Below are 6,288 nucleotides of genomic sequence, written 5' to 3' on the forward strand. Positions count from 1 at the left end.
CGTCTGAGTCTTAGCATGGTTATAATAACTCGCATGTGGTATTAACAAATCATAAGATTTATGGGTTCTACTTTTAAATTAGCGAGTTATGTCGATTTAACTCACAAGAATTACTTTAAGTATGGAAAAATACTTGTACACTTTTATATCAAAAAGGGTTTTATGCCGATTTAAAATCACTTTTATATCTTTAAGTATGGAAAAGTACTTGTTTATTTTCAGTCCTGGGATTTAAGACTACCTAACTTTTACAAGGAAAATGTTAGATTTTCTTTGGAACATATTTCTATTAAAACTACATAAAGCTACAATTGTTAGACTTCAGCTATAATCGCTAAGTGTATATGCTAGGGTTATATAAGAATCTAGTCACAATCGACTTAGAATTTGTGGGCCCGCCTTATCTCCTGTTCCTTGTTTGGTTGTGGACCTAGGGCAGACCCATTATATTCAACGGTTTATTTAACTTAATTTTTATATTACTTATGTACGCTGAGTGATTATAGAAGGAATCTATGGGTCCTTCTAGGGTTCATTATCGCATAACATAGAAGCATTCATTTCACACTTAATAAAGAAAATATTGGATTTTCTGGAAACATACTTTGTCGCTTTTAAAAGGAAAACGGTTTCTTTCTCAAACAAAACTTTTATGAACTCACGAACTTAATTGTTGACACCTTTTCAAAACTACATGTATTCTTAGGAAATCAGTGAAACAGGAAAACCAACAGCATTTTGAGGATGGGACGATAAATCGTCAAACAATTCATTTTGTCATCATAATGCAATTGATTTGAAAACTGTAAACATATACTTGGTGTAACTTTTTCAATTATATTTATGATGGTTGTATTTACTTTGAGCACTATTATACTCATTGTTGTGATACTATACATGAATTCATCCACCCCCGGACGTTACCGTCATCCTTGGTTTGGGGGTGTGACAGGATGTAAAGTGAGGATAACGGGAATGGGTAATCGGGATGTTGGGTTTGATGAAATTAATAAACTTATTTATTGCGGGCTGAAAACCCTATGTGCTCACCAGGCTCCCAAGCCTGACCCACTCAGTTTCTTGTATTACAGGTAGTGGTACAAGAGCATAGTTGGATGACTTGATGAGGGATTACAGACTATAGGCCAGTAGATATAAATAAATGTTGTAAGGCCTATGTTGTTCTGTTTATGCTTTTGATCTATATCGAATAGGAAATCCCGAGGTTTTAATATAATGAAATACATTTCTTTAGAAATGCTTTGATAAATCTTTATCATATTTATCTTTTGGGAACAAATTCCGCAATACTTTTCTTTAAAAGGTTACTCTGATTTTCAAAACAAAGCATAAACAAATCGGTCTTTTTTGGCATGAAATTTGGGATGCCACAGTTGGTATCAGAGCATTAGTTTAAGTGAACTAGGAATTTGTAGGATTTATAGACTTAAACTTAGAATGCTAAGCGATGACTATGAGATGAGTGTCTGCTATATTTTAGAAACAAGCACTAGTTAATTTTAGGAAGTATGCCTAATATGCTTTATGTGTTAAATGCTTTATGCTATTATTTGTTCGGATCTTTGGTCTATTGCCACCGGATCTGGAAACCTTATGTGTTCAGGAATGTAAGCATTCGATTATGATATTAGAACTAACATGTAACATTTCGGAGTGATAAGGAGGACTTAAAAGTCTATCGTGAATAAAGATCTAAATTCACCTACTTTGGTGTATAGATCAAAATGGAAAGAACCCGAAGTGGAAACGCGAATGGAAATAGAAATAAGCAACCTCAACCCTAAGTGATTGAGAAAGTACTGGTGGTAGCAGCTGCACCTGAGCCAATCACGATGGTCAGGGTACAAGCGATGATCCAGATGATGTTGGATCGTCAAATGGAGGAGACAAGGCAATTGCAACAAAATAGGGACGAACCTACGATGCCTATTGAACAGCCCAAAATTAATGATGGACAGTTGGAAGAAGGATACTACAATAGGACCGTTGGTCAAGCCGAACAACCAAAGGTTAGAAGGAATATCCAAGATGGAGGAAATGATGGACGTGGATGAAAATACAAGGATTTCATGGCATCCAAACCACCGTGTCTTTCTAGAAGCCCAACACCTGTGGAAGTTATGGATTTGATCTCCAAGATGGAGACAATGTTTTAGAGTTGCGACTGTAACAACATACAGAAGACCGCTCTCACGGTTCCCCTGTTATATTCGGGAGTATTTAGCTGGTGGACGCTACTAGCTAATATAATGCCTAAGGGAGAAGCTAGCAAGATGTCTTGGTAAGATTTCCTGGTGCAACTGATAATGCACTACTACTCCGAGTAGGATCTTCTAGAAATCAACAATGAGTTTCAGAATCTGAATAAGGGAAGAATGAGTTTCACTGAGTATGCTGCAAGTTTTACAGAGAAGATGAAGTTTGTTCCTTACCTAGTTCCAACCAAACTCTCCAAGGTTAACAAGTTTTCCCACGGATTACCAGTGGAATTTGGTCCAATGGTCAAGCAAGCAACCACTCTGAAAGTCGTCATCTGGACTGCTAAGAATGTGGAGACCCAAATAAGGCAGAAGGTTCTGGAGATAGAGAAGGTTCGTGAGAAAAGGAAATTTGATGGATCGTCAAAATTTAGAAAAAATAGCAAGTTCTTAAGGTCTGGTACGAAGAAGCTTGGAAGAGGTGAAGCCAAGTGGTTCGACAAGTGCAAGAAGAAGCACCATGGGAAATGTGATCGGGAGCTCACTTGTTTTAAATATGGAAAGCCTGGGCACTATGCCAATGAATGCACCTTTAGCAAGAAAGTCTGTTGTGGGTGTAATGAGGAAGGCACATCTCGAGGGACTGCCCGAAGAAGAAGGAGGCGACAAGGCCCGATGTTCCACCAAAGCCAAAAGCCAGAGCATTCCAGTTGACCCTGGAATCCGCAAAGGATACATCGGATTTCAATTCAGGTACCTTTCTTGTAAAAGGATTGCATTCCAATATATTGTTTGATTCCGGAGCAAATTTCTCCTTTACATCGCACAAATTTGGTGGAAGACTAGCATTACATGTAGATAAACTTGATAATGATCTAGTTGTAGAAGTTACTAGTGGCAAATACATACCTGTTAGCGACTATGTTAAAAACATTTTCATTGACAAGAATGGAAACAAATTCCACGAGGAGCTGTTACCCATTGAGTTAAATGGTTTCGACATCGTGCTGAGAATGGATTGGCTTAGCACCAACGATGTCGAGATACTATGCAGGAAAAAGATGGTGAGAGTAAACCCACCTGGGAAAGAGTCATTTATGGTGTACGGGGACTAATGCAGAGTGAATTATGGAATCATTTCCCTGATGAAAGCCAGAACATGTTTGTCTAAAGGATGCACATCATAATTTGCATTCATGATCGATGCCAAGAAAGAGAAGAAAGAGATGCAGCAAATACCAATAATGTGTGACTATCCTAAAGTCTTTCTCGAAGATCTTCCTGGATTACCCCCTGATAGACAAGTAGAGTTTTGGATAGACTTGTTTCCAGGATCAACGCCAATAGAAAAAGCTGTTAGATATGGTGTCTAAGTCCATAACTATATTTGACATGTACTTGACCCGACCCAACATGGTCCATTTGGGTTGCACTTCACCCGAACAATTTATATGGATAATATTTTGAGAATAGTATAAATTATGATTTATTAATATATTACAAGTTCTAATATATTAATATGAAATCATATTATTTAATTAGTCTTGATCTAAAATTAATTTAGAATTAATTTAGTGATCAAAAAGGTGACTAATTAAATATGGACTCTTGTATTTATATAGTGTGGGCTAATGCTTATTTAGAATGGGCTAGGCTTGCATGGTAAGTCCATGGATAGTCCATGGAGCTTTAACCCATGGAACTCATGGAAATGAAAGGTCATGGGTATTAGGGTTTACATGGATGTAACACTAATCCACCACACTATATAAAGGAGTCATTGGCACTTGAAATGGCACTAGTGTGTGTGAGAACAAGGGTGGGCCTATTTCAAGAAGTGTTCTACTATTCTCTCAAGTTTCCAAGGTTTGTGGTGATTTGTGACTTTCATTTGAGGCATCTTCATTATTGGTGCTAGGGTCTCAAACTCCAAGCAATCAACCACTATCAAAAGATATGTAACTTTACTAGTGTTTTATTATTCAAGTACCCCATAACATGCTAGTTAGGAAGTAAACCTTGGAAAATTATTATTTGCATGTATCTTAGAGAAAACATAGATCCAAGGTTTCTAGGGTTGCATGTACACCATAGGAGTGTTAGAATGCTCAAAACCCTTCAGCGGTATCAGAGCCTAGGCTTGTTTTCTTGATACTTGATGCAAACTTGTTGGAAAAAATCAGTTTTTTGCATTGTGCAGCATGAACTCGCCGAGTCCATGGGGGGACTCAACGAGTCCATGAGTTAATTCATCCTACTCGTCAAGTAGGTTCTTGCACTCGACAAGTAGGAGCCCCTGAATGCATTTTTTCGAGTTTTGCTGCTTGAAATGGATTAGAAACATTACCCTAAACTGTTTTGGTAGTATAAAACTTGTTTTAGATAGTGTAATGGTTATGCTAATCCATTTTCGATAGCTATTATCAAAATTTCAAGTCTTATATGTGTTTTTTTATGATTCTTGAAATTGTTGATATGAATGTTCATACACTTATGAGTTTAGAAGATCATAGGAATTATTTGCAACTTGCTTGGTAATTTAATTCTTGATCTTGATTTGTTTTAATGGAATCCATAATTTGTCCTCAAGTTATGGATTACCAAAAGTCTTTCTTTTAAAGTCCATTATTAAACACATAGGTTACATAAAATGAAAAGTCTCTCATTTTAATAAACCATTAACTCATAAGTTATGAAAGATGAAAAGTTTTGAAAGTTATAAAACTTGCCCTCAAGTTTTGGAACATGTAAAGTCTCACACACTTTGGTAAAACTTTAGTTCCATCCCCTAGAATTTTAAAAGTTAAAATTCAACCCTTATATTTTATAATATTATAAGTTTAATAATATTTATATATGTATAAGAACAAGTCGTTTTACCGTTAGTAGGGCTCATTCACGAAGTTGGTCTATAAGGGGGGATAAGGTTGTTGTCTATAAAATGGCAGCTTAATGGGTGTCCACTCTCACCCACCACTTCCTTGAATGGTGGAGGGTCGTTAGCCGAACGGGTAGGACAAGGACTTTAAATCCTCATTAAAAGTATGATGAATGTAAAGTAACTAAATGTTTTTATAAATTCCCAATATTGGTTACTTTAGGAAAATGTGAGTAAGGAGCTAACTCATGAAATTACACTTTGCACTTTGATTAAGTCGTTAGTGGAGCGTGTCTGGTTAACTGGCACACTAACTTGGACTTAACAAGGTAGGCAAAGGGTGGCTTAAATTTTATCATAGATCGGTGGAGCGCGTGTGGTTAACCGTGACATCGGTTAGGTGATAAACATTAAGAGTACTAAGTAATTTGCATGCACTACAAGAAAAAGAACCTTTTGCGACGCGCAAATCACGACACTCATTGATTAATGTTACGAAAAAGAGAGTGACATTAAAAAAGTGTCATCTCTTCAAAAAATTTAAGGATTTAGGTCACGCATTATTGCGTGCCCTTGACTTAGTGTTAAAAGAAAAAAAATTAAAAACACGGAGGGCACTGTATCTTAAATGCTCGTCCTCTATAAGTGTCGCTTTATAATTTTAATGAACGCGCGTTTAGCAGAGAGGGGCAAAAATGAAATCCCAAAAATTTTGAAAACCCGCCTTGTTCTTTTGTACCTTCTTTTTATCTTTCACCTTCACAATCGATTCTCTCCTCTCCCTCCTCTCCGATCCGCTTCTCCGCTACTCCTGACCTTACTTGTTAATCGTCTCATCGTATCTCTGCTCTACTGTCACTCTGATTATCAAGAAATTTCAAGCCCTAGTCTCCCTCTGAGACAGAGACGAAAAGAGAAGAAACATGAAGAATGCACCTATTGTTGTTACGACTTGTGATGCTTCTCAAAGCTTTTGATAAGAACACCGACTCAGATGCTTCTCAAAGCTTTTTATAAGCACCCAGCCGACTTTCCATACCAGAAATCGACCCATGCCATCAATTTAGGGTTTTTTCATCCCTCAAATTACGACCCACATCCTCCCTACATCGATCCTTATTGCTTCATTTCTCACCAGAAATCGAACACTTTACATTCATAGGGCAACAAAATCAACTATTGCTGGAACTT

This window comes from Lactuca serriola, chromosome 4 (assembly GCF_051521515.1).
Source record: "Lactuca serriola cultivar US96UC23 chromosome 4, Lser_US96UC23_V15, whole genome shotgun sequence".
In the NCBI taxonomy this organism is placed as follows: Eukaryota; Viridiplantae; Streptophyta; class Magnoliopsida; order Asterales; family Asteraceae; genus Lactuca; species Lactuca serriola.